Below are 12,023 nucleotides of genomic sequence, written 5' to 3' on the forward strand. Positions count from 1 at the left end.
GTGCCAACTTTGGATGCTCAAAGATGTCATGAATGACTGCTTGAGAGAAATTGACTTCTATGCTTTCTTGCCAGGATGCAAGTAACGTTTTAATATTTCTGTTGGCCCTAATAGACGTCTGTTTTTGTGAATACTTTGGTTAGTGCATTTAAGCTGAATGCCAAATGTCTGCTGCTCTTAAATGTCTCCAGTAGAAAGAGCTTTGTATTTTAAAGCTATTGTCATAAATATTGTGTTGAGGAAATATATGGTTACTAAGTTATGCTTCTTTCATTCAGAACAATCATAAAACAATTTGACTAATTACACATACTGGCAATACTTTAGTTTTCATATTTTTTGACTGATACTAATCTATAAACCTTAAAAAGAAGGTTGTTTAAAAAGTCACAAAAAGTTTTTTTTTCTTTTCCTGTTCCATTGCAAAAGGTGAATGAAGCAGCTGATGTTTAGATTTTCAAGTGTGCTACATACATCACAATTTTTTTCTAACTGAAATTCTAAATTCTGTATATTTCTGCTTGTACCTATTTATGGGTTTGCAGTTTGAGTTTAGAACATTCTACTAAAGCGGATATTAAATATTATAACAAAGTACAAAACAGAATAAGCAGCTAAATGGACTAAAAGGTAAAATTAAGCGACTCCAATGAAAACCAATGGTCCGACAGTTACATGTAAAAAAATTTATTCATGCAGTACTGCAAATCTTTCAAGCCAAATGACTCTTTTTCAGTGCAAAAGAATGAACAGCAAGTATCACAATATTTAAATAAATTTAAAACTATCAAAAACAGCAAGCACATCTAAAAATTATTAACCCTATAAGTACCAAGAAGTACTAGAGACAAAGGTAAATATACGCGTGTGTGTGTATGTGTGTGTGTGTGTGTGTTTATATATATATATATATATATTTATATATATATTTATATATATATATATATATATATATATTTATATATATATATATATATATATATATATATATATATGTGTGTGTATATATATATATATATATATATACACACACACACACACACCTATGTATATGCACACAAACCACTAAACAAATGTGAAAAATCTATTAAACAAAGGACTGTTACCTCATGAGTCCTTCCTTAGGCCAATTTGGAGTAATAAAATCTGCTTAATGATGGAGTACTTTTTAACACAATCCATCCATTGCAGTTGAGTCATAGCCAGCTGCTGTAATGACCCTATGAATAGCCACCACCATTCACAGAGTGTACTATGCAAACAGAGAACTGAAAGCAATTCACCAGGTCTTTCTTCTGCATCTTATATCCCCCTCCAGAAAAGCTAGAGTTACATCATATGTTCACTCACAGGTCATTGAGATGTGGAAGGAAATCAGAATATCTGAAGAAACCCAGACAAACACAGGAAGGACACTCAGACTCTGCAGAGATAGCAGCAAGTCAAAAGTCAAACCAGACAAGCTCTTGCCAAGAAGTGATGGTCAGTTTTTCCTCCCTTTTTCTTTATATCTGAGCAGTTGGGTAAGAAAGACAATTTAGATTTTCGAAACCTGCAATATATGTTTGCAAAAGTAATCCTTCAGGGTTGCACTATGTTGTTTTTATTTTGTTCCCCTACTGCCTATCAATCATCAGCTGTTTGAGATATGTTGATTCATTCCTTAAATGGCAAGAGCTGATCATAGAGCGATCAGATCATTCTTGCACCCATCAGGAATTTTTCTTACATATGGCCATAGTCCCATCCCCTGATGTCTGACACACACACTTGTGTCCCTGTGAAAGACATTTCTGTGAAATGTCATGTTTCTAGACACGTACTGCAGAGGGCTGCCATCACAAGCTTAGCTGGACCAAGATCACATACCCAGTCTGTAGGAAACATTCACTACCTGCGGACCTTAGTTTGCCCACATAGTAACATTCAGCTAATCAGAAGAGCCAAACTTTTCCTCTGTACAGTTGAGCCAGCATCAGCTGCTCAGTCCAACCTTCTTCCACCTGAATCTTCCAGAATCCAAGCTGCCCGTCAAGACTGGGTCATAGTAAGGTTTTCATTCATCTAGTCCACTAGAGGTGGGGGAAGGGATACATTATGTTTGTAGGAATCACAGTTGCTTGAAACATATCTGATCCAAATTGCTCAGTAGCACATTTAGTTATTTGGTTAGAGAGCAAAATGTATTTCTCTGAAGGTCTGAGTATGCTTATTCATGCAGGATACAGAAATCACTTCTGTTTTGCAATATTTATCTCATAATTGCTGAATTACATGCATTTTTTTTAGGGCTGGCCGCTTTACCACATTACCTCATATTCTCACCAGAATTTAATGATTTTCACTCCAAGAGATTGCCATTGATAGGAGGTGCATCTGCCAAGTGGCAATGATCTTGGCTTGACAATATTTAAATTTGAGTGCATGGAAGGTAAAATCCCATACTTTAGTGTATATGTAATGGCCTGTCTTCCTACAAAAACATGTTTCTAAAGTGTGTTCATTTTTTTAGATTGCTTTATAGAACAGATGTGTTATTTATGTGTCAGTTTACAGTGGCAGATTTTTTTGAGAATTGTCTTTTCAGGAAAAGTGGTTTCAGTGTAACTGAATTTGAGTATGTCTGTGCATTTGTGTTTCAAACCGTCAAGATTCCTGCAGATTTTGTGTTAAACTTTCCAAACCAGAGTTTTTCCCAGCTGTGGTTTTGTTGCTGTGAACTTGTGTGATTGCCTGTATAGCCAGGAGTTTTTGCAGCCTTAGTTAGTGTATGAGGCACTTGTATTTATATAGCATTGCTAGAAACATTTTCAGTTGTTCAATGTGCTCATAGTATTTTGCTTCCTGCATCAGCAAGAAAGCCAGTTTGTCTTTGTTTTGTAGTTGCTTACACATATTAACTATTTTTTTGAATGTCTGTAATTGTTTTTTAATAAAATGTTAAACTGTGAGTCTAGTAGGCAGTTGCATCTTTGAATATCACAAGTGATGGTGTTTATATTTCAGTTCAGTTTTCTGCTGCTCAGTCTTTCCTCCAGTAATATGCAGCCTGATTCTAACCTGCTACATGGACTGCTGCAGTAATAGAAATCACAGTGAGTGCCGACAGTCACAGTTGTATAAACCTAAGTAGTGAAACACTCACAGCCCTACCTTATTTTTACTGTTTATAAATAATACATGGCAACATTTACAGCAGTGAGATAATGATTCAGTCCTCCTCCCATTTGGCCATAACATTTGTGTCATACTTAAACATCTTGCATTTTTCATGGTTAACAGAGTCCAACATTATTCTATAACGTGCCAAATCTACGGTTATGCTTTTCTGCAGTAATGAATGACAAATGTCCAGTACACTATACTTTTTTTCAAAAATGATCAAATTATCTCGGGTGTAAGATCAACAGGTTTAAGATAAAAATCTCAACCTCGTGGAGCACAACATATTGTCTAACAAGAAAATAAATAAAACAAACAAGTACTTAAGTTCTGCCATGCTAAACCATTCTCTAATTCTTCAGGTAAGCTTGCTTTGGCTGAGTATGTAGTCCTTATTGTCCTGTTTAGAACTGTACTGTTAACCAGTATCCATAAATCTTCTCTTAACCAAATGGCATCCACATGCAGCAAAATTATTTGCCTGTAGCCTTAGACATAGCACATGTCACTGTAGTGTCATCTTCTCACTAGACCAATTTCCTTTTTTCTAGCAGCTTTGTTCTTCCATTCTGCAATATCCGAATGAGACCAGACCACTGTGTTGCCACTGTTTGCAAATGACAAGAGCTGCTGAAAATAGATGGTTTGCCCTGCCATTCTTGGAATTGCTTTACCTCAAAATATTACCAGAGTAATACTTGTGATAGTCCAACAGCACTTATACAGATGCTTTGCTGAACATCAGTGGTATTGCCATAGGACAGAATGCTGCCACCATTAAATGTCTCCATTCATGAGCAGCTGTGCTGCTGATGTCATGCATTGTCATTAATGGCACTGCACTAAGTCAAAGCGGCATCAGGGAGCCTTATCAGTAGCATTGCCAAAGGTCACAGTGATTCTGTGCCACTAGTAGCATTGCCAAAGGTCACAGTGATGCTGTGCCACTAGTAGCATTGCCAAAGGTCACAGTGATGCTGTGCCACCAATAGCATTGCCAAAGGTCACAGTGATGCTGTGCCACTTTGTATTACCATAGAGTAGTAAAGCTGGCAGAAAAATGTACACTTCCTCATCAGTGCAGTTCCCATAAGTTTAAGGTGTTACCTGAGCAACTGTCTCTTACCATCAAAACCAGTAAAGTTACTATGTCTCTTATGAGTGTAGAATTGGTTTATAGTGCTACTTATACTGCCAGGGAATGGTACAACTCTTGAGAGTTTCTCTACACTCACCCATGGCATCAGTACAGAGCAGTCCCAGAGCATTACATTGCACAATCTAGAAGTGCTATTGCTTTAGTAAATGTGCTGCCATCTTGTAAGTGACTTTATATATTGTGGAGTGTCATGTGAGAGAATCTGTGTCATTTCCATATGTCAGAGTGCACCAGAAGATTACATCTTACTGCTGCGCAATAAAACATGCCATGCGGGTACTCCTCTGGGTAATTGTTGGCATTATAATAGAGCAGAATGATTCTTGAGAATTACCTTCCACAGTCAGTGATTGTGACAAATGTCCTAACATTTGTTAGTTGCATTACTCTGTCAGGTTCACACTTAGAATGCTAGTTGCTATGATTTATTTATTTATTTTATTTTCTGCATTTGTTAACTGGGATGGTCCAGTTAAACTACCCCTCTTCAGCCAAGTGTGAGGAAAAACAGTTGACAGTGGTCCAGAAACTAAATCACATATTCAAGATAAAACAAAAGAAAAAATATTTAAAAATGTATAACATAAAAGTATGTGATAGGTGACAGATGCAGTGTAATATGTATGGAAAGTGAAGGAGATAGGAAGAGAGTCGAAGGGAGGTAGAATGCCAGCCCGAGTTGAGGTTAAAATAGTATGGATATAGAGGATGGAAAGGGAGTGTTAGAGAAAGTGTGGGGGAGAGTACTGAAGATACAAGTGAATAAGTAACATTAAAAAGTACTGGAGAAAAAAAAAAAGATGAAAAATAATAGGTAGAGTTGGGGAAGATCTTTAAGGAGTTTGTCATTTAATAGACAGTGGCATCTCTATGTAGAGGCTAAATCTTTTTTTTAAATTTGTCTGAAAAAAAATGGAGTAAGTTTCAGTGATAAGGTCAGATGGTAGGGGGTACCAATGTTTTCAGGCATATATTAAATCAGACATTCTTCCAAAGTGATTGTTGGATTTGGTAATTGAAAAACTATGTAATTGCGTAGAGCTAAGATTTATTTTTGGAGCACATAGTGCTATTATTTTTTTTCTGAGAGACATTCGTTATTGTTGCTTAGTATATTGTACCAGTTTTCTTGTGGGAGTTGTGACGCCCGTGCCCTGGTCCAGCAATCAAGGAGCCTCCATCCTCACCACTAACACCAGTGAGGGGCGTCTCATATAGGAGGAAAGGATAATAAATACACACAGTAAAGTACAATTTCCCTTAAGAGCACACAGAGATCACAGTCAGTCCGGGGCTGGTCGCTCCCTTGCTCTCCAGGTCCCCAATAAGACTCCCCACTGGCACAGCTATAGGGTCCCGATCTCAGCCTAGTGGCCAAGCTAAAACCTCCAGCACCCTCTCTGTCCAACCTGTGCTTCATGTCCCTGCCCAAGTAACTGACACACATACACACCCTCACAATTTTGAGACGAGTTTATATAACCACACAGACACTCCTGGGGAAGGTTGGCACAGGTTCTCCAGTTGTGCCCCCTTTTCCCAGACTATATGGTAGTACCAGCTGCCACACCCACTAATATTTATCAGCTACTCAAAGACCCTTAAAAGGGTGTCCAATTATTACTGTGCAATATTATTATCCAATTGTAGCCCAGGGCTAAAGCTATTGGAGTGGCTTTGTACAATTTTACCAAAGGCATGCAAGTACTCTAAAGAGCTTAAATTATCTCTACAAAACAGCCACAGTTGAAAGGGTTTAAAAATATTTACAAATAGTCCAAGCACAAGACAATACTTTTTACTACACAGTGCTAGTCAAGAGTTCAGAGATCACAGAGAAATACTTAAAATAATTCTGTAGTACAGTTCTGACATCACAGAAAAACACTTAGAAATAGCTAGAAACTAGAAAGATTACACTATGAGAAAACAAGATAAACTTACATATAGAGCAAGACAGTGCTGATGAGTTGGATGGTCAAGACAAAATGCTTAATGCTCTCTGATTCTCTCTGTTTTTAAAATCACATTCCTGGTTCACACCACATCATTCTTCACACTTCCATAGGTTCCCAGGCCAACAAAAGCTACATTTACATTATTCACCTCTGGACAGAAACCAGAGCAATAAAGGACATCCATGCATGCAAACTCTGGCCTTAAAACAATAGGCAGGATGCCTCACTCTGGACTTACTGGCTCAGAGTTTTAACATCAAAGGGTCACAACATGTTTACTTGGTCAGTAGAGTGCACTGTTACATTTTTTTCCAGTTCCACATGTAACACTATCTTCACCATTTAAGACAACAAGCCTGTGGTTCACATCAATATTTGCAGGTGACAGAATTATCTCCAAAATCCTATCTGGCTAGACTGGCAGCCTTCATCTATCTTCACAGGAGTAGTTAAAAAATTGACTTGGTTCCAGACTTTGTGATTGTGCTATACAGTGATGTGTCCTTTAAGGGAGATTAGTTGCACTAGTTGCAGATTTAGCAGTTCTGTTATAGCTTCTTTCAAGATTGTTTATTGATGCTTTGCAGAGGTTACATAAAGCAAGGGCTGATAAAGTCTATAGAGTAAAAGAGCTATTGCAGTTTTATTTGCTGGGTAAGGAATAGTTTTATTTTATATAACATACTTAGTTTTTAATTAATTTTGATTATTATATAATTAATGTTGGCAAAATTTAAGCTGTTTATCTATGATGACTCCTAGTAGTTTTGTTTCTTCAAAGACTTCTACAGGGTTGTGATGCCCCCTCTCTGGGCTGGTACTAGGGAGCCTGAATCCACACCTCTGACATGGAGGGGGGTGATAATTTTGGATTACAAATGGATACAGTCAATATTTTCAGATGCAGACCTCTCTGCATCAAGCATAATTTCTCCTAAGAGCACACAGGGAACACGCTCAGCTCAGGGTATGGGTATCTCTCCGCAGGTCCTCAGTAAAGCTCCCCACTGGCACAGCTGCAGAGTTAAGTCCTCAGCTGAGTGCCCAAGCTAAGTTCTTCACCACTCTGTGAAACCAGTGCTTCATGTCCCTGCTCCAAGTAGCTGGCGCACACACACACACACACACACACACACACACACACACACACACACACACACACACACACACACCTTGGGAAAGGCTGGTACAGATTACCACTCTACTAACTTTTCCCAGACTATAAGATAGTTTCACTACAACCAGTGAGTTACTGTAAGGTTCTTAAATGGGTATCCAATTATACTGAATGAAGTTTAAGATTAATACAAATGGTAATGTTGACCAAACAGCCAAGCTTTCAGGACTGGCCACAGTTATCCCCAAATAAATATAAGCAAATACTCTTAAAGCTTAAATGTTTTTCTAAAAAGACCAGCCACAATGAGAAGTTTAAATATATTTAATAATAAAAGAACATGAAAATACCATATATCTATTTACAGTAAACAGAGTTTGTCATAAGAAATATTAAAAATAACACAGCTGGAAAAGATTCACACAGTTACAGAAAAACAATAATTAACTATTATCACTATGTTTTCCTAAGTGATTTAGAGAATTACTATCCCTGGTCACTTACTAGCACAAGGTAATGGTGAGTGGTCCTTGTTGTCAGATCCAGTACAGAATACTGACAGCAATCTCCTACTAATATCAAAATATTATTTCTGGCTTGCAGAATGACATCACATACATCTGGTCATCTGACTCTGTTTCCTGTACTGTCCCGATCACTAGAAGCTGCCAGGATTTTGGCACCTACATCTCAATAATAAACACACAAGAGCATTGCTCAGATCTGGTGCAGCTGCTGGAAGTCCTAAAACACTTCCCTTCTTCCTACAGGAGCTAATAAACCATACTACTTGCGTCTCTGGCTTCATTCAAAACTGTGAGATAACATATTTATAGCATAGGCCCAGTATTTTAATTTTCTTACTATTTGTGATGTTTGGCATTAACCTCTTCTCTTTCAGTATCCTCTGTCAAAGCATATACATTTAATTCAGTTATAATAATGCATGTACATTTCTTTTCTTTCCAGCAGGGCACACTGTTGATAAATTTTTTTAACACAAGCAGCGTCACAAATGCATTTCCAACAGAAGCATCTGTAGAAATTAATTTGATATACAGATGACATGATTCTTTGCAAAATTCCAGCTAGCTGTGCTGGCATATGGTATACATATACTGCCCTACTTCTGGCATGGATGGCAGTACCTCCTGTTGTCACAAGAGTATATTGTTTGATGATATGATAAACAGTTGGTCTGCAGGGTATGTTTTAAGAATAAATAGCATAATTCTCAATATATTTGCAGTTATAATTAGTTTGGATTTGATGTTGTTAAATGGAGTTTGCATGGTTTATCAAAGTGGAGTCATCTGCATATTGGATTATGGTTCCAATGTCTGCAGCTTTATGGTGATTATTAATAAAGGCATTAAACGGACATGAACATAACTCTCAACCTCTTAGTACAAGAAATCTGGACACAACCAAAAAGAGTGGGGGGACAAAGGTCCAGAAATAGGAACAGGTTTTCAATATTGCTTTTAGAAAATTGATAGAATAACAGGTTTATGTTGGCATGTATTTTCTAAAGGATATAAAGTACAAAAGTTAAATGTATATCATTATTTAGTAACTTCAAACAGACCAAAAATGTGGCAAAAATATGGACATTCTGTGAAAATCTGGACAGTTGAGAGGTATGGACATAGACCAAGAATAAAGCCCTGATGAGCCCTTATTATGTTGGGTATAAAGGTAGTGTGGAAGTCTTTCAAATGTTTAGTTGAGCTCAGAAAGTAACATCACTACCAACCTGATGCCTTGTCCCTCATCTTTCATAATGTAGTGCTCTGAAGTGATGCTTCTGTGGGTAGTATTTTTGTGCTGGGAAATCAGAAGGCTGTTGGGTTTTTCTCTCTCACTACGTAGTTGGATAATTTTCCAGAACTGACACTGCAGCATAAGGGGGATGCTGAAGTCCTTTGGGTGCCTTCTTTCAAGTGTGAAATTAAACTGAGGACCCATCTGCCTGAATTGGTGGTAGCTCAGGTGGATCTAAAAGATCCCATGGCACTTATTGAAAAGAGTACTGTAAGTTCCCCATTGCCATGGTCAAATTTCACTTAATCAGTATGTATACCATCCTGGGTCTCACTTGAAAAAATGCCATTAGCCTGTTTGGACTAAACCAGTCAGTAAAACAATAAAATATAAACAATAATGTGATCGAGCCTTTAGACAAATGCTCTGTCAGTTGCTAATAGCATTGTTGTGCATCAGATGTTGCTACAGTACTATATATGAATGTTAGTGTTAATGTTCTGTGTTTAAATGGTATTTCCATTGAGTAGTAGCACCATCTCACAGGGTACAGTTCCTCTGGAACCATCAGTGAGCAGCTCAGTTGCTACACTCCCTGCCTGTCACTGCTGACATTTCCTATGGTCAGAATGGTGCCATGGTGCTTCAAGTTACTGTTGTGTAAATGGCATTGGCAAATGCTGTGCTCTGTTCCCTCATCACCATCAATGCCTTAGGTCTGAATGGAGCCCACAACACTCTGCTATAAAGAAAGTGGGGATGTTGTTCCTCTCACCCATTGTACTCCCGTAAGCCAGAGTGGTGACAGAATGGTACTAATAAGGAGCAGCAGAACAGATTCTATGCCCCTTCCTTGACATTGGTGTTAAGTAGTACTGATCCTAAATCACATGCAGAATATACCATAGTTGTCATAAAGATGTTTCATCCACCAGTGACTCTGCTGTATATCATTCAGCTTTTATTGCAGTAAATGCTGGTGTCATGAGCAGTATACCTGTGATGGTCATATTCTGCTTTTTATTAGTAGCACTGGTATATGTCAGAATCTAGCCAAAACACTGCATGCTACTATTAGGGTGTAGCATTGCCCCCCCCCATCACTCATACATGTGTACACACACACACACACACACACACACACACACACACACACACACACACATGTAATCATAATGTCATTGGTCATGTTTTTGCCTGAGTTTACTACATGCTTCCTTTAGGAAGTAACACAGTTGTCTCACAGAGTGCCAACCTGTGGCTGGGAAAACGGAAGCTGAAAAATTATCTTCAATATTCCCTTTCTGACCCAGGTTTGAATATTGATGTGGGTACCTAGGTTTGACTGACATGGGTAATTCCTGACTGTTCTCGAGACAACCCAGGTTTGACTGTTGGTGTGGGTAATTTCTGACTGCTGTAATGATACCCCAGTTTGACTGCTGACTTGGGTAATTCCTGACTGCTATCATGATGACCCAGCTTTGACTGTTGATGTGGGTACTGGAGCTGCCAGCTGGCAAGAGGTAGAAGTAAGTGCCCATGAAATGAAACTACACAGCGAATGGTGCCACAAGGTGCAGAGACAAACTGTTAAAATGGCTATAGCAACACTTAAAAGTGAGTTAATTACAGAATAAATGCATGCTTTTTGTATAATTTGTCTGTATTGTTACACTCATCTGTAAAGTTAATGTAAGATTTGCTTGATCACATGAAATTTGTGACAAATGTCCCCACATTTGTGATTTTTAGCACCATCGAAAGGAAAATGATCTGATCTGCACAGGGCAGTGTAAGATAAACTAAACAAACAGCCAGGCTCGTGATAAATACTGAAAGTGTTGCTTTTATGCCACATGGAGGTTATTCTGCACTCTAGATAATACACAGAGCCGTAAAAACACAATTGTTTAAAATTTTAAAGCAGGATTAGTTAGTTACTTGATTCACAATGACAGTAGTGATGTACAGCATAAATGAAATGGCTGCTGTTCATTGATTGATCATTAGTGAGGTACATTTAATTTATAGTTTCTTTTACTGGAGTAATGTATAGCGAATCTGTTTGAAGCATTTTTGAGATTCACTACATCAAGGACTAATGCATGCAGTTCTGGAGGTAATAAAAAGCAAAGCATTCCAGTGCAAGCATCCTGGAAATCCCCTTGTGTGCAGTAATGTCCATTAACTACTGATCTGGTTAATTCATTGGAGGCAGTTGTATCCTAAGATAAGACAACTTGCTAAAGAGACTTGCATTCGAAAATGCTGCACTGTTTTGAAAATGTGTCCTGGCAATGTCCAGAATGGGCTATATTCTGTTTATGTTGTAAGTGAAGGCCTTAAGACTGCAATCTACATTAGGTCTTTATATTAGAATATTTTAGGACAGCTACAGTGGTACTTTTTTTTAAGAATATAAGTTTTATTTGAGATGTCCAGCAGAAGTTTTGTGAGTTTTTATCTTGCCCATAGTGTTATCAGATTGTACTGTGAATGAATGTTAGACTAGCAGAGTGGGTGCAGAAATCCGCTCCCTATTAAGCAAACTGCTGTCTGGATTATATTTTTCCTAGGTGAGGTTTTGTTCATGTCTTTGAGAGAGTGCTCCTAAGGTACATTTTTATATGTAGCTGAAGGTAGTGACACATACGCAGTGTGTTACGCACCACAGAGGCCAGGTGTCTAAAAGAAACTGCACATTAGAGAAGCTAATAATTACAATACCTAATGTATGGTACAATTCTTGCCGTTATAAAGCTACACTGGAAAGTACAGATATTTTGGGGATGAGAGCTTCTCAGTATAAACATAACTAAACAAAAATGGTGGAAATTAAGCTGTGGTACTTAATTTGTGG

General features: G+C 37.9%; 1 protein-coding gene across 4 annotated transcripts in view; it reads left to right on the forward strand.

Annotated features, from left to right (window-relative positions):
- TACC1 (transforming acidic coiled-coil containing protein 1) overlaps nt 1-12,023 on the forward strand; it is a 981,198-nt gene that overhangs the window by 683,464 nt on the left and 285,711 nt on the right. The window lies entirely within an intron of this gene.

The sequence above is a fragment of the Protopterus annectens genome, chromosome 9.part0 (genome assembly GCF_019279795.1).
Source record: "Protopterus annectens isolate FY-2018-M chromosome 9.part0, PAN1.0, whole genome shotgun sequence".
Taxonomy (NCBI): domain Eukaryota; kingdom Metazoa; phylum Chordata; order Ceratodontiformes; family Protopteridae; genus Protopterus; species Protopterus annectens.